Source organism: Tympanuchus pallidicinctus, unplaced genomic scaffold (assembly GCF_026119805.1).
Source record: "Tympanuchus pallidicinctus isolate F22 unplaced genomic scaffold, pur_lepc_1.0 scaffold8, whole genome shotgun sequence".
Lineage (NCBI taxonomy): Eukaryota > Metazoa > Chordata > Aves > Galliformes > Phasianidae > Tympanuchus > Tympanuchus pallidicinctus.
Genome location: NW_026294802.1, coordinates 10,996,597 through 11,014,493, shown reverse-complemented (window position 1 = coordinate 11,014,493; position 17,897 = coordinate 10,996,597). Strand labels below are relative to the sequence as shown.

The window sequence follows — 17,897 nt, the reverse complement described above, 5'->3', positions numbered from 1 at the left end:
GAGCACCTGCTGGGGGGTGTAGACAACATGCTCTATTGCTGATGACACCCACCACTCATACTGCAGCCAGAAGAGGCTGCTTAATGTGGTGTCAACCCATCCTTTTCAACTTCAAATCTTTGGACGGTGCAATCTTTTTCTTCTTGTTGTTATTTTTTGGGGCTAATTTACAATCTGGATGTCTTCCCACAGCAGGTTACCTCCTGCCCGCGTCCAGCCCAGCTGCTGCCTTCAGAGGCACCATGCAGCAGATGGACAGACACAGGCACACGTCTGTGTACCAGCACCACTCCTTGTGAAGGGTAAGAGAAGGATATGGCCAATAGCAGTGGCTGGGTTTTTCCACATTTTCTCTTTCAAATGGCAATATTATGCAATATTCCAAACTGAGCAGTTTTTGTTCTTTTCCTTCTCAGAACCAGACGGAAGAGGCTGGCGGAACAAGCTGCTGCCTAAGCTGTCATTGCTTAGGTGAGTGGATTGCTAAGTTTCAATGCACTGAGTTTGGCACTAGACCTGAAAAGAGATGCTATCTGACCCCCAAAACATAAATGGCAGGATGGAAGAGGGAATAGGAGCTGGAAGTTGGAACGATGTTCAGGCTTTGTGCAGCAACCCTGCTGCTGAATACAGCAGCAACCTGGGGCTCGATACTCTGAGCCCAGCCTGTGGCTGCAAGGGACACAGGGAGAAGGTGCCTCACCATGACGCAGCCCGAATTGTTGGATCTGGCACCCAGGGTGAAACAACAGCCAAATTATTTGCATTCCAGCAGCCTACAACCGGTGCATTAATATCTACCAGCAGTGCCTATGCATCAGCTTTTTGAAACTCTGACCATTTCTCTATCACACCGAGAGGAGGAGGTCAGCAGAGACAAACTCACTCGGTCCAGGCTTGGCAGTGAAGTGAGGGCTATTGCAGAGCTCAGTTCTTCCTTGCTCCAGGAGGTCTGGGGAAGCAGGAGCAGAGCTCTGCTCCAGCACAATCTGGCATTTAAATGGCACTGTACTTTAGAAGTGCCTGTGATAAAACAGCACCTTCTTGCTGAGAAGATGCACTCCCAGCAAGGATCAGGGTTGCATCTGCTGATTTTAATGACAGAAAATGAGCTTGTGACATATTACTGGTGCTATCATTGTAGCACTAATGTAGCCAAGAGATAATTAATGGAAGATGTGTGGTTGAGTCCCTCGTGCCTCTCTCAAAGTCTCAAGCTGTAATTGGTACATTGGCTCTTGCAAAACAAACTGCACTCCTGATACAGCTCAGAAATTGAAACACAGCACTCTGAAAGAGATGCTTTACTTTAGGAAGTGGCCTTCTAATAAAGTGATTTGAAAATGAAGAGCATTCTCTGTGCCTGGTTGCTGATGCTGCTCCTCTCTTCAGTGCTGTGCTATATGCCCCCCAGTTTCCCTGCCATGGCTTGGTGTTATGCAGCTAGTGACTTCTGATGACACATTTTGATGCATTCAACCCAACCACACACCAGCATGAACCAGAGATCACCATATTTCTGGCTGTAGAACCAGAGTAAATGTGGCCCTGTGCCCAGACAGTGTTGGCAGTGGCTGGAAAGCCAAGACTACATGTCTAACAAGAAACTGAGAAAAATCTGTTCCACTGAAGGCGTGGGGCAGGAGCCCTCTGCCACCACTAAGGGCATTCCCATACCACCTTTTTGGTGTCAGGAGCAGGCACTGTTCTTCCCCTTCCCTGTCTCTGTCTTATTCCTCACAGCCATTCGGGAGCCATGTCTGTTTCCCAGCTATGCACAAGTACGTAGCAGAACTGATAAGGAATGAGGACGGTTGGTCTGATAGCTGCATGGCTCTGCTGCAGGCTCCCTGTGTGGCCTCATCAAGCCACATCTCAGTTTCTCCCCAGAAAATGACTAATAAAAGTTCCTTACTTCCCAAGGGGATTAGAGGATAAAAACAGCAACAACCACAATGTGCAAAGCTATTACAGACGTCAGTCCAGGCAGACTGTCAGCTTCAGCACATAACATGCTATCATATCTGGTTCTGATCATGTCCACCCTCTTGGGTGGGACCGTGGAGCATGGTCCTCCAGAGAAGGTGCCTCTGGTCTCAGGGTTGGATCACATACTGACCATTTCCTGCCCTGGGAGAGAGAGTAATCTCTTTTAACACATTTCTCTTTTTCCTTCAGGAAAAAGTGGCAGAGGACATCTTGGAAATGGAACACCGGCTCATGCCCTGCTGTGTGGCTGTCCCCTGATGGGGACTAAGAAACCATACTTGGAGTCTCCATTCCTCTGTCCCTGACAAAAGCAAAAACTAAGGTGTGGAGAGATGCTGTCAAACCCTGCACCACATCAGCTCTTGCCACAAGTGCTCCCTTGCCTCAAAGCAATCTAGGAGGAAGCGCAGCATAAAAAGTCTGGTAAGATCTGCTCCAGACGCCTGCTGTGGCACATCAGGAGACTAACATATTAACTCTGAAAAAACCACTAATTTTAAGGAGAACTCTGTACTTAAGGTGGAAGATGTTTTGCAGAGATCAGCAGAGTTTGTCTGGTGCTGAGAAACCAGGGAAACCTGTTAACAGCAGACTCTGTGGATAATTGAGAAAATTAGTCAACGCCGCTTTTAAAGGACTTTTGATTACAATATTGCATGGGTTGGTAATACTTTGCTCTTAATCTTTTCAAATATACACTTGCAATGGTTTGTTTATCCCTTGCTTTTGACTTGCAGTCATAAAGGGGCTCTGCTTCTTCTGGGGCTCCAGTTGAGCAAGCCAAGTCACTATACAAAAAAACATTGGACAACACATCCATAGTCCACACATAGTACAGCAGTTGAACTATCACTTGATAAAAACAACAGCTCCCAATTATACAAGCTAAGGGTATCATAAGGGTGACAGAGCACTGGAACAGGCTGCCCATGGAGGTTGTGGAGTCTCCTTCAATGGGGATATTCAAGACTCATCTGGATGCCTACCTCTGTGATCTACATAGGGCACCTGCTGCAGCAGGGGGGTTGAAATCAGTGATCTCTTGAGGTCAACCTACAATTCTTTGAAAGGACCTAAGACCAAGACACCTGCCCATGGGCCAGCATGCAGTGAAGGTGGGAAATGAGTGCCATAGGGTACCTATCATGATGGAAGAGACAAATGTGCCAGAAGAAAGGGGACTGGCCCAAGATGCCCACCCTGGAGCTCGGCAGACTTCCTGAAGCCAGCTTTATTTATTTTGTTGGCAATACTCCATGCAAAAACAGCTTGGGGAAGGCAGCCTGGTGCCCCAGTTTTGTCCCATCCCTCTCTTTCACCCTTATTTCACGAGGAAGATGCATATTCCATTTCACATAAGCCCAGACGTATGCAAGTGATTTCATGTGCCCAGCTACATATAATTATCCTAGATGTAGGCCTATAAATGATTCATTAAGATCTGTATCAGCTGGTTATTTAATGTGTCCTGCTAATTAAAACTTTGTGATAAAGACAACTACAAGCTTTCTGTAATTATGCCTCTGGACAGCAGAACGTGTTTCCAACCAGTATTTGCAGTTCCTGGGTATACATTGACACCTAAAGTAGGGTAGAAAAATATAGGTTAACAGGCTGCTCTTAATTGCTCTTTGTTAATAAGGTTATTGTAGAATTTCATTGTACAACAGCTTGGGACTCTTCTGCGTAGTACCGCTTACAGCACCGTTAGGTGATGATGCACATCCACTGCATTACCACTTTGTACATATGAAGAGTGTGGTTAAAAAAAAAGCAAAAAAAAAAAAACAAGAGACCATTTCATCTACAAGAAATGTAGAAATGTGTCTGGCTCTGGACACTGCTCATTTGGGAAAAAATATAATAAAATAAAAATGTGGACCAAAGTCATGTTTGAGGAAACACAGCATGTTTCTCCCTACAGGATCAAATGTGGAATTTCCTGCTCAAACCAGAGATCCTGTTTGGCTCAGTGTGAGCTTCTCTCCAATACAGCCCACAGACCTGAGATGACCATCAGTTGCATATATCAATGCCAGCAGGAAAAAACACAGTGACTTGGGAAGCACATCAGACAATGCTTTAGTGCTCTAAAAAATAATTATGCTAAGTTTATATCAGTATAACAAAGTAGGTCTAACATAGCTTATCACCAGTCTTGTACTCTCAAAATATGTTTGGTTTCAAAGAGAATATGCCTATGTATAAATCAGGTACGAAGTGTTTTCTTGGGATGGCTATCAATGTAATAAAATGTCAATAACAAATGATAAATGCTAAGTAAAAGAAGCTTTTCCTAAGCAGCTTATGCTAAGAATATAAATCTTCCCCTGCTACCAAAAGACTACATTAAGTGTAGTCCTTCTAATCTCATTGGCAGACTGCTATCACTGCCGGATAAGAATAAGATCGATCGTCTCGATGGCTCTTCCAAGCAGGCTCTGCCTGGTTAATCACAATGGGAGATGACTGCCCTTCTGTTGACATTTGGCATCTCCTGTCATCACTGGAGCAGGGCACGTTCCACCCAGAGGGATGACTCAGGCAAAACTTGTTGGCTCTCGTTAGCCACAGAGCATTGCCTAAACCCTGAAGTCTGCATCCCGTGTGAGCAGTGCACTAATCTGTTTTAATCTGTGGTTAATTCTACCAACATCAATTGGAGAGAAGACACAATGAAAGCTATAGAACAGCCTCTCAAATGAATTTGAGTCCGTCACAGGTGTCCTCCACCACTGTGGCCAGCACCAGCAACTCACCAGTGTTGGCAAAGTAAACTCCATGCCATGCCTGTCCTTTCTCTTTCCAGCTTCCCATGTTCGCATGGTGTCACATCCTCCAAATGTGGTGCAAGACAGAGCTAGAATGCAGTAGGTAAAGAAAGCCTTTACCACATGTTAACATTTTACAGACAAATTGACCTCGTAATAGCACAGAAATATTATCTGAAGTAAAGTTTTTAAAGTATCTAGAAATCTTGGCCATATCAGAGAGACTCCTTCTTGTACAAGAAAACAGACCAGTTTCCTACAGATCTAAGTCTCACATCGTTTTATAGTAGCTCCTCTATTTCCTCTCAACTACTCTCATGATAAAGTAGAAGTAATTACTCTGTAGTCACTCCTGTCTTAACTCTTTCTCAGTGTGAGAGGTCTTGCTTTCAAGTAAAGCTCCTCAGTGCCCCACGATAACAGCCATGGCCCTGAGCAGACTCCCTGATGGTTCCTCAGCGGCACACCCAGCACAGCCTTCTCAACAGGAACATTTCACAGGGTTTCTCTACCCAGTGATCTACTTTAATTAAACTGATAGGAACGTAACTATGTTTGAAATTCCTGCTTAGAGTTTATCAAAAGTGATTCAGACTGGTCAGCCTCAAATAAGGAGGCACAGACCAAATGTGTATTACATTCTCAAATCTCTCATGGGACAAAGAAGTTTATGAAGCAAGACTGGGCATGCCAGCTCCAGCCTGTGATGGCTGAGGTGGCACCAGCACGTTGTTATTAGCTTGCTACTGTCTGTGAGCAATGTGGAATGCAGCAGTAAAATGGCCAGATTTGAAACTGAATTTAAGCAGCATTGTAGGGCAGGTTGCAGACGAGGCTTGGTGTTAACAAGATATGGCTGTAAAGACATGGCAGTGCAGGCATGGAGCCTGAGCAGGGTGTGCTGTACCTAGACCCAGCAAGCATCCTTTTGACATGAAACTGGGACAAAAGCAGCATGAACCCTTGAAGCCTGAACAGACTGGGAGGAGAAAAAGCTTCCTACTGGCTCACACAGACCTCAAAGTAGCATTGGAGTCATGTGCAACAGGGACAGGCCAGAAGGATAATTCCCATTGAAAAAGCAATTTCACTGAATAGCAGAAGTGCTTGAGCAGAGGAAACACAGCTTCCCACTGCAGCTATAACAGTTTGCTGTGGCCTTTGGGTGGCACCATCCTGGTATCCCCCCTCTACAGACACTGACTGATAGTAAGAAATAAATCCCTGAAAAGATACAGGAATGGAACAGGATTAGATGTTTTACTTAAGGGCTGGAAGGAGAAAGGGGGTCAAATGCACAATTAGAGGGAAGATGCTCAAACAACAGGCTCTGAACTCTGGGTTTGTATGCTGCTTGGCACAGTGTGGCCACGATCCTGCTGAGGTCCCCAGGCAGCATGGCAGTATGCATCAGCACCAGTTTCTAATCCCAGTCAAAAGCCAAACCCAGTAGGCACCGCCTGGATCACAGAAAGGATTAGCCAGCACACTGTAAACAATAGTTGCAGGAGTCACTGTGCCTGTTGTGCAAGCATTTTGTGCTGAGTGTACAGAAATTCCTGAGAAAATGGGGATGTTTTGATGAGAACGTAACTGAGATTTTCAAACAGAAGTAATGGGGTATTCTCAGTCTTTAGCCACAGGGATAATCCATCAATATCACTGCATACCATCCCTAGCTCTGCATCAACCAGATTAGCAAGGACTGCAACTCATATGTGTACTATGAAGCAATAAAGACAAGCTACTTACACGACGATCCTTTGAAGCATTCAGGCTACCTACCTTTTCCCATGAATAGGCCTTACTTTCTTTCATCACAAAAGCGCTTCTAACATAAGGCAGAATGTGTGGGAGAGCCAGTGGGTCCACGGGAAAAATCAGCAGAAATTAGAAAAATTAACATTTCTTTAGAATGAAAAAAAAAAATTGGAGATGCTATAGATGTTTTTTCTATTAAAACATACACTCTTAGCCTAGACTCTAATTCCAGGAATAGCTGAGGGCTGGCATCTAGGATAAAGTCAGAATTGCTTGAGTTACCGTAACTCAAGAGGAGCTCATTTGAGGACAATCAGCTTGGTTCCAGCACCAGCAGCCACATCACAGACCACACTCAGTCTAAACACAGCAGCTTCGCTGAGCTTGGGCTTCACCATTCACCTCCCAGCAGAGATGTTTAAACCGTTCCCAGCTCAAGCTAGAGGAGGACAGAGAGAAGCCCACCGTGAACAGTCTTCAGGTCAGGCTTCAAGTTAGTGAAGACAATAAAAAGGGTGGATTCTTAATAATTAATTTGGTATTCATCCTTTTATAACTTGTGATGTCTTTATGTAATATGCCTCTAATTTCACCACCGTTTCCTTAAGAAAAATGAGATACACTCTAATAAGTCAGACCTAAAGCTTGCCAGTCTGGATGCATTGGTAGGGGAGACAAAACAATCCCTCACAAAGACGGGTTATTGCTAACCTTGTCAGCAGGCATAAAGCAAACCGAGGGGAGTTATGTGCACTAATTGTGTTATCTTTCTGAGCTTTGTGATCTCAAAAACCCTCGGGGATTTTTTGAGATGCTCCCTCTCTGTCAGGTGCAAATAGGAAGCGTGCTTAGAGTGTGTTCCTCAGATACACGGCAATAACAGTGAAATCACAATTATGATAAATGATGAACAGTAATGAAATAATGTCAGAAGGAGCACGAGGTCCCACTTGTCCACCTGCCTTCTGTGCACTACAATGGGCACCTGTCTACCCTGGCAGGACCAAATCCTCTTTTTGGTCCAGAAAAGCACATGCTCAGACACAGCGGAAGTCAAAAGACATTTGCTGCTAAATTCCTAAATGAAAGAGATTTCAGTGTGAGGGGCTGGGCCATGTCAAAGAGCCTTTTAAGCTTTGTGCTCTGGTGGAGCTGGTGGCAGCAAAGAGCACTTTGTTGGTCACGTATGCAGCTGGGGCTATGGCCTTGCACAAGCCTCCTCAGCAGCCTCTAATCTAGGAAAAACTTGTGAACAACGAGGATATTAAGCCACATGAGCACTGTCTCATCTGGTTTAATGCCAAGGCATTAGAGGGAAAGGAGGACATCTGTGTCTTCTCTGTGAAAACTCCCTCATCAGCCCTTGAAGCAAACCAATTTAACTAATGGGATGAGATATGGAATTGCAAATGCTGTTCACAGCTACAATGTGTTGAAGTGAATATCCCTTTTGGAGGAAGAATTCAACTTAGTCTTCTCTTTGAGGTCTAGTTTCCAGCTTGCCTCCATGTTCACAAGACAGACTTCATGTAGATATCTAGTCTTGGTGTTTTTCTAATCATAGAGGTTGAATATGAGAGAGGTATATGTCAAGTTAGGGCCTATTATTTGTAATTAACTTAGCTTCTGCAGAACAGACAAAACAATTGGAGAAACTGGAAACTGGAGATCAAGTAGTTGTTGTTGGATCCAGTTACTGGCTTTACTTGACCCGAGGCAAAGCCCACTCCCTGAGTCCAATGCAAACTCTCCCATCAGCTTCAAGTATGACCAATTATTTGCCAAAAGAACACCAAAAAAAAAAAACCAAAAAAAAAACCACCTTGGGGCTGTTTATAAAGATCTAGAACCAATGTGCCTGAAATAAGAAGAGTAAGTATGCATAAAAATTCATCACACTATATAGACTGTTTTCATAAGTGTAACAGGAGTAAAAGAATTAAAGCATGTTGTCATTAACTGTGAGATCAGGAATTTTGTTCACCTTATTCTAGGCCTGGCAATGATCTAGCTACATATAGAAGCAAAGAGGTTGCTGCTTAGGTGTAGTGCTGCAACTGACACAACGCATGCTTTGATTGTGATCTTGAACACAATCCACTGATCTTGTAGGAGTGGACCAGGAGGCTGTAGGTGGTTGAGCAGCTAGTTATTCTCATAATCCTCTTCCTTTCCCTGCATCTCATTTCTAGTGGACAAAAATCTAGATCATTTTTTGTGATTACTAGAGTAAATCAAACCAAACCATACCTGAAAAAAGCAGAGGAAATCTTCAGAAACAAAACAGGGCCCATAGAGGGGACAAGGCTAACGTTCAGCTCTGATCACAAGGCTGCAGAAAGAGAAAAAAAACTGAAATAGAATTCCAAGACAGTCCTTGAGCAATACACAAGAACAAAACAAACCCAAAGGCTTTGCCAACTCACCACATGAGGAAATTCCTTCCTATCCTAAGCATAGCCAGGGATTCTGCAATGTATCCAGGAGCAAATATTGTTAGGGCTGATCTAGGGCTGATTGCTTTTGTCCAGGCGTGATATTGGCACTCAAAAGATGATGCTGGTTTTTCATCTTGCTTTTTAATAATTACTTAAGGAATCTCCCACAGCAAAAAAAAAAATTCTAAATACTGGTTAATCTTTTAGAGCAAAAGCCAGACTTTCCAAGTGTTTGATCTAAATTCAGTTATTTTTTAATTTCCAGGAGTGGTGTTTTGTCTTCCTGTCCTGAAGATCTCTCGAAGACACGTCATGTCAAATCCCACACAGAAATCTATGGCCCACTAGGGGTTAATGCATTTAAGCTGTGAAAACATGTTTCTGTAAGTAAGTGGCAGCACAGCTATGTAGAAATCTTGAATCTGCAGAAATTTCACATACGAGGAATGTCCTGTGGTTCTCAATGGCGTCAAGTTGCCCTTGTACTTTCCACCCCCAGGGTGGTGGTGGCTGCTGGCTGGGAGGGCAGGCAGCATGGGGCTCTACTTGAGGCACCTCGTGGGAAGGCACCGAGCACGGTGGTTCTGAGGAGCACAACTGGTGTTGAATATATTCAGCACTACAAAGGATCTGGCCTTTAAAATGTTCCTTGCTGCTGCAGGCCAAAATAATTAAAACATCAGGGCATTAAATGTTTATGTACCAATGTCTTCCATGTCCACGCGCTTTATTCTAAGTCCTCATAACGGCCATATAAACTCTTAGTCTGATTTGGCAAGTCAGCCCAATGATTCCTGGTTCTGATAAACAGTTTTGGCTTCTCTTGTGGAATCCCTTCTCCAGTTAAGCCTTGGTGCTGGAGCTGTGAACAGCGAGCCCAAGGGCTTGCTTGTAGACACCAAGCCTGGCCATCCAGTGGCGCATGGCACAGAGACACTCGAGCAGCAGCAGCTCTTTGGTAGCTCATGCTGCAGCCTGGCAGGGCTGTTGTGCGTAGAGTAGCTTTTTTTGGAGGGAGATGGTCCAAAACTGCATTCTGAGATAAAACACAACAGAGGTTGCAGTTACCTCAAAAAGTAAACATAAGATGTTCAGAATGAAAGATGCACTGAGAAAAAAATGCAAGCTTGGCTGAGCATGGAAGTAACTCTCACCGCAGTCAAAGCAACTTACTTGCCTTCTCTTTAAGAGGATTCAATATCACAACCATAAAACTAAAATAAAAGTACAAGCAAGTGTGGTAAGACTGCTATAGTCTGGTTATCTTACAACAATTTAAGGCTGAAGTTGTAAAAATGATAAATGCAGAATCTGAATGTGAGCCAGTAAAACAAAATCACGTAACCCTACAATATCTTTGCAATGTGCATAGACAAGCCTTCTTCCTCCTCTGTGGCCTGAGATAGTATACAAATATTTTTCCAGATAAAGAATAAGAACCTGGAGCAAGGTGGTCACAGAATGGCTTGGGTTGGAAGGGACCTTAAAGCCCACCCATTTCCAGCCCCCTGCCATGGCTGCCCAGGGCTCCATCCAACCTGGCCTTGAGCCTGCAAGGATGGGGCAGCCACAGCTTCACTGGGCAGCTCTGCCAGTGCCTCACCATCCTTAAGGATTAAGGAGATAAAAAAAAGAGACAGGTGAAAGAGCAAGTCTGCTTCCTTGTAACTTTTATTCTATTTTTGATGCTAAATTCAAGATCACAAACATTTTATAGGTATCAGATCCCTCATCATCTGAGCTAACTAAAAATCGTGATAGGTGAAAAGCAGAGAACAAGACAGAGCCTCTGTATCTTATTTTAGGTGTAAAAAACAGCGAGAGTTTTTGTGTGTTTGCAGTGGGTATCACACCTGCCAGAGCTGGCAGCAAGGAGGACAAAAAGCTGACCACGCATCTGTAACACCATGGTTCACATTGGTGATGCTGAATTTTCCTGCTGCATGTTCACTTTGCTTCCCACAAGTCCTCCATGTCATATTTAGATCATTAGCTAATTTCAGCTTAGCTTCTTTGTTTTCATTTTGAAAAGCAGTGAAATCAAAGATCTGGAGGTACAGCAGAGCTAACACACTGCAAAGAGCCTTCAGCATCTTTCTGCATTGCTATGGCCCTGGAGCTCAGCCAGGACATGGCCAGCTCACAGGACAAATCCTCCCTCGCCTATGGGAATCATTTTTCCCAGTTCTGAGAGGGAAACACACAGAGCTGAGTGTTTCACCTGAACTTACATGCCGAAACATAAGGGCAGTGTTGTGACCCTGTACATAATCTGGATCTTTCAGACATATTTCCAGCACCATCTGGAGCAGCACCTTCAGCCTCTCCAGAATGCAAAGCCCTCAGGTGTTTTCATGAAGCTTAACTACATAGGAGGCACCAGGAGGACAGTAAGCACTTTTAAACTCTTCCTAAACAAACTTTTCTGCTCACAGATTCCATCAAGGAGGTACGCAGCCATGGAGAGTGGACACCTGAGTGCGTCTCTGTTCCCCCTGCCCCAGGTACACGTGCTGCCAGCTGTAGGGAATCTGCCTTCCTTATATAGAATGAGCATCGAACAAGTTGTACCTTACTGCCTTGGGCTTTAAAATCTTCGTTCTTCTAAACTGAGACAACAGCACAGCTTTCCATGTGTCCTGTGTAAGAGCAGCTCCTGATCAAAGATGGATCCCCATCAGGCTCCCCCTGTTCCTGCTGTGGTTGCCCAGCTGGGAAGCATTCACAGAGTGCAGGCACTGCAAACACCAAGCTCTGGAAAAGCTTTGCAAAGGGGAAGTAAGTCTCCTGTTTATAATGTGAGCCAGTATTTTGTGTAAGCTGTGATGTTATGAAGTCAGGCACCCACAGTACGATAAAGACATTTCTCCTTGCCCCTTTGTACATAGCCTGACAGAAACAAGACAGTGTTTGTGGCAGATGCTGATGAAATGAGTGATCTGGTTACGAGGCTGAAATATTTGGAAAGGACACAAGCTAGATCAGAATCTATTGCCTTTGTGGAAAGGAGATTTAATTTCTGAACTATCCACACGTGGCAACAAACAACCTTGTCTCTGCCCTCTGGTGACAGCCAGCAGGCACCATGCAATTATGATTAAAGCCTTTCATTGTTTTTGTCCCAGATTAGATTAAGTTGGTATTTAAAGATACAATTTTCTCATTGCTTTGTCACGCCAGGATAGAGACACGGCTGTCTGTGCACTCACAGTGGGCAGCAAAAGGAAATCTGAACACTTAGAGGTGAGTACAGCTGGCAAAACTTCTGGTTTCCAGGAAGACTTGGAGAAATCATCACAATACTGCTGGATTGTTTCTACTGATAATCTGTTCTATAGAGTATTTCTATTTCTATTAATATGGGACCACTGAGCTCAGTGCGATCACTGAGTTACGCACTCTTCATCACATAGAATCACAGAATCATTAAGGTTGAAAGAGACCTCTAAGATCATTCAGTCCAACTGTCCACCTATGACCAGAAGTGCCCACTGACCATGTCCTCAGTGCCACATCCACACGGTTGTGGAATACCTCCAGGGATGGCGACTGCACCACCTCCCTGGGCAGCCTGTGCCACTGCAGCACCACTCTTTTAAAGAGCTTTTTCCTAATATCCAACCTCAGCCTCCCCTGGCACAACTTAAGGCCATTACCTCTTATTCTGTTACAGTTACCTGGAAGAAGAGGCTGACACCCACCTTGACAAATTATTGTAGATAGTGATAAGGTCACCCCTGAGTCTTCTTCAGATAGAACCCTCAGTTCCTCGGGACTTGTGCTGCAGACCCCTCACAGCTCCACTGCCCTTCTCTGCACAACTCCAAGGCTTCCATGTCTTTCTTGTAGTGAGGGGCCCAAAACAAACACAGCACTTGAGGTGCAGCCTCACCAATGCTAAGTACAGAGGGACTATCACGTAAAACAACATGCCAACTCTTACTGTTAATTTCGTAATGATTTTACACCAACGGTGGCTCACTCAATACAAGGACAATACATGCAGACACACAAGCCATGGTAGCTCAGTGGCACTGTAAGAAAGTGGCCCACTGACACAAAGCAACCACCTTGCTGGCCAGCAGCAACGACAGTGTGACCTCGTGCCTAGGCATCACCAAACAGGCCCTCATTTATCTTATGATGCTTTTAGCCAGTCAACACTGGTCTCTGTCAAAACCTGCTTTCTTGCTGCTGGCTCCAACCCATCACTTGAAAGGTCAACATTAATTTATCTTACAAACCAATTTCACTAATCCCTTTACATTTTATATCAATCACTTCAGAGCAATGGTTTGCACATTTGTCTCTGGCAGCCATCAGGGAAGGCCGTGCAGGCTTCTCTCTGGGGCCAGTGCCTTTCCCCTTCCCCCAGCACTGCTGTCCCTCGCTGGAATCACCAGCTGAAGCAATGGAGCAGCAGAGCCACCTCGTGCAATCTGCTGTGCAGTCCTGGCTGCTTCCCCTTGTTACGGCCATAAAGGAAGGCCTGAGGCAGGCGACTTCAGTTTTGACATCACAAATGACCTCACTTCAGATTTACCTTAGCTATGGGCTTGACCCTATTTTAACTCACTATAGTTATAGCAATTAAGTGCAATTGTTAACCATAAGGATGTTTTTGACCTAATATTTCCCAGTGTCACCTGGGCCCACAGTCTCATTTTTATTACGTGGAGAACATGATACCTGCACTACTCTGCTGTCAAGTTCTCATTATAAGAGATTTGACACACAATAATTTTCTTCAAGGGACAAACACACAGGGCAGTGAGGTGCTGGCACAGCAGCCCAGAGAAGTTGTAGATGCCCCATCCCTGGTGGTGCTCCTGGCTAGGTTGGATGGGGCTCTGGGTAGGTGAAAGGATGAAAAGAAACAATGCACAAGCACTTGCCTGTATCTAACACTCCCAGCTTTAAGAAAAAAAGACCAAAGGTGACATGCAATTGTTTTTGAAGATGCCTATGCACCTTCAAAAATGTGGGTATGAAAGCAAGGAAAAACAAATGGGTAAGGAGGGTGAGACAGCAAGACAAAGAGCACCAGCCTGGAACTGAAAGTGAAAAGGAGACATTTAATGAGCCCCATTTAAATCCTCCTTTGGATCCAGAGAGGCAATAAATGGCTCCTAAGGATTTCTCCAGCCTACTGGTTATTAAGAAAGGCCCAGGGGATCCTGCTTTCTGTCTTACAGCAGGTACACCATGGGACTCTGTAAACCTGGCATGGTAGGAAGACTCCCAATTTAGCTCACTAGGTATGGCTAGCCAGCCCCCAGACTATTTTTTTCTGCATAGCTCCAGAAAGATGCCTGGAGAACTGAAAATCCCAGCTTTTTACCATGAAAGCACATAGAAGAAAGGCAGAATCCAGTCTCAGTGTGGCATTTATCAAAGCCAATGAGAGCTTTGTCAGCAGTCACAATGGTATCACATAGCAAGGCCAGCACAAGGCACGCACCAAATGAGAGACCAGAAGAATAGAGGAACCATGAGCTTGCTGCATACGGGACAAAAGGCAGCAAAATATATTGTACTAAACTGCTTTTTTTTTTTTTTTTGGCAAGGTCGGGGTGGAGGAGTTTCCCCTGGAAATGATGTTTTTGATACATGGCAGTGGAATAGTGCTCCCAGCAGGGCCCAGTTTAATACAGAGCCCACAGGTGCTGAGGCACAAGCTGACACCAATGGTACCAATCCAGTTTGCACTGCAGTCTACATAGATGCAATAGGCCACATTCTCAGGAGCAGGGCATGTTTACTTGTTTGAAATAAATAAACATTTAATTGATCCCCTGTAACAACACATCTGGAACTCTGGTTTAGGAAGCAGGTTTGTGACATTTTTAAACAGCAGAAATACTTGAGCTGCTCAAGAGATGCTGAGAGTGTTATAACATATGCAGAAAATATTTCAAGTCCCCATAGAGGGGATGGGTAGACGTGGCTTTATGGGTATGTTTTTTTTTTAACGCAGTGGAGAGAATGAGGCTTCGTAACAGGCATAGCTGAGAATCTGCAGTTCTCACAAAATGGAGTGGAAATGTGACTACAATCAGCAATCTCAGAAGAGCCTCTCTGACACATTTAGGAAATAAAGCCAACACAGCCTCTTCAGAGTAATCCCCTGAAAAATCTAGCTGAAGAGATGCATTTTACATAGAGGCAGAACATGCAGATGCTCTCCCTTTCTGGGCCCTAGAGGTGTTTTCTTTAACTTGCCTGAGTTTTCCCCACCTATGTGCAGACTGATTCACGTAGTTTGCCTCTCTGAGCTCTGGCTGAGGCCCTCTAATTATTCTTTAACAATCTAACCAAATACCTGATAGCAAAAGAAGTGACTTCTGAATAGGAGCATCCAGAGACGTAGTGCACCTCAGCATATTAATTTCATGGCCTTAGTGGCATTGTTCTAAGAACCACAAGCATCCTGGCAGTGACTACGCTTCCTCATCCTCACACCCTCATTTACAAAGCCACAAGATTAAAGGAGCCTGTTTTTCTACAGATTTGCATCTTCTGCTCCCCAGTCCTCAGCAATACCCAGCCACAACCTTGTTCTTCTGGTGGCACAAGCACGTGCAAGATGCTGGACAAGCAATGGCTGCTCTGAGCCACAAATGCGGTCTGCTTGGTGGACCCCTATCAGGGCCCACTTCTTTGAGTCAGTGAGCCTCTGTGTAAAATGAGCTTAGGGACTCCAGGTTCTGAGACATTCAGCCACTGGGATGAACAGGGACCCCATTGAGGTGTTATTCCCAGCTCTCCTCTCCCATCTTCTCCCAGCCTATTTTTTATTCTCTTGACTTAATTGGGTGCACTCCAGATGGCACACACCTGCACAGATCCCCACTAATTACACTGCACAAATAAATGCCTCATGCAGAGAAAATAAAGGAGGAAGAAATGAACTAATCGCCCTCCCTGGCTGTACTGCCGAGGTGTTTTACAAACATGCAGTGCACTCTATAAACCAACATCACACATTTACATCTGTTACCTTCCCTTCCTGCCCTCTCTTGGCAGATACTACACCAGGAACCTCCAGTCCTGGTACACACACCCTAAAGTGCTTGGGATGCTCCAGCAAAACCCTCCTCCTCTTCTTCCTCAGCTTCATCTAGAGTAGCTTCCTCCATGATAAGACAGTCTCACTGTTATCCAGGATGAGGAAGACTGTGTGTCAAGGCCAGCCCTTGAATGACCTCCACACTTCACAGGCTGTCATGGATGTCTTACGGTGAGAAAACTGGGGTTGTTCACTCTGGAGGAGGCTCAGTGGAGGCCTTATCAGTCTCTACAATGATCTGAAAGTTGGTGGGGGTTGGCCTCTTCTCCTAGATGATCAGAGATGAGAAGTAATGGCCTCAAGTTGCACCAGGGAAGGATGAAGTTGGATGTTTGGAAGAATTTCCTCCCAGAAAGAGCAGTGCTGCAGTGGCACAGGCTGCCCAGGGAGGTGGTGGAGTTGCCATCCCTGGAGGTGTTCCAGAACCATGTGGATGTGGCACTGAGGTTTAAAGGGCAATACTGGTGGTAGACAGAAATCTGGAATAGATGATCTTAGTGGTCTTTTCCAACTTCAATCATTCAATGTTTCAGTATTTAAGAGAAACCTGGCAAAGATGCTTGTAGTTCACTACCCAAGGCAGCAGCTCAGGCAGGGCGCGTGCGGCACAGGGCACATGTCACAAACCTGTTTGTGCTGAAAAACCAGGACGGTGATGCTGGCATAAGCTCAGACATTTCTCCTTTCCAAGGGCACCTACTCTCCTAGCAGTGTCCAGTCCAGAGATGAAACAGCAGCAAAAGCAAGGGGGAAAAAAGAAAAAACAGTCCTGGCAGGTTTAGAGGCAAAGCATGATTATGCACACTTTAATTAGTTCATGCTCTGAAAGTGGGGAAAGACCACACACTCAAGAAGAAAACTTGCTTTAAAAAAACTGAAGTGGTATTTATTGTAAGGGTTTTTTTTCTCCTATATTTCAAGGATGATCTTTAAAGATGCCAGTGCTGCAAGACAGCCTCTGACTTTTCTGTCCCTCACTGTCCTTGCCTTCCACAGCTGGGAGAAAAATCGAAGGGAGTTTAGATGTGATAGCCAAAAGAAAAGGCTTTGAAAGTAAGCACTGAAGGAACATTCTATGTTTGAACTCCACAAAGAAAATTAAAATCAAGGGAAAGTACAGCTGAAACAGTAATACTCCAATTTTTTACATGTATGCATATATATATTTCAATCATTAGATTCAGTGTCTGACTGCTTTCAATGGGACTTTTGTTCTTGTAAAGAGGGAAGAACAGAGCTCTGTTTTACCACGGCTCTGTGCTCTGTCTGCTGTCTCCAGTCCCCAAATTCTGCTCTGGACAGGGACAGGATGCAAACCCCTCAGAAGGGGAGTGACAAGAGAGGACAGAAGGGTTGCAGCACCCTTCTGCTCCCCCCATGCCCCACAAATGGCCCCAATTCAGCAGGAAACAGCAGGCATGCTCTGCAGGTATTGGCATATCTACTGCTCCTTCTATCTGCCCAGAGCCTTAAAGCATGGCCCATGGCTGTATATTTGGGCATGAGAGGGCATGTGGGGCACGCTGCAGCCCTTGTGACGCAGCCCCCTGTGGCATCAAGTAAAATAATTGACAGGCAGCAAGGCTGGGTCATGATTCAAAGGAATAGATGAAGCTTCCTATTAACTCAAAGGCAGAAGAGGCCAGTTCTTGCCCCTTTTACTACTGTGGTTTCTAGGGGCAGCAAGGAACATCATAGAATCAGCATAGAATAACTCTGTGTTGGAAGCAACCTTCAAGATCATCAGGTCCAACCACCAAGCTGACTACAGATCCCCATCACTAAACCATGGCCAGGATGAGTGGCATGAGTTTGTTTAAATACACTTACCAGCTGGAGAGGGGACAAAATTGCCAGTGCTTCAGCCAG

The 17,897-nt window shown here is 44.9% G+C and overlaps 1 long non-coding RNA gene across 1 annotated transcript; it reads right to left on the bottom strand.

The window, feature by feature from the left end:
* Positions 1 to 1,553: 1,553 nt before the first annotated feature.
* LOC128073742 (uncharacterized) lies at positions 1,554 to 12,567 on the bottom strand. Its single transcript, XR_008202867.1, has 5 exons — positions 11,531 to 12,567; positions 8,948 to 9,995; positions 6,546 to 8,853; positions 4,749 to 4,849; positions 1,554 to 3,570 (listed from the first exon to the last, which is right to left on the bottom strand). It is a non-coding gene; the product is annotated as an uncharacterized LOC128073742 (long non-coding RNA).
* Positions 12,568 to 17,897: the final 5,330 nt, after the last annotated feature.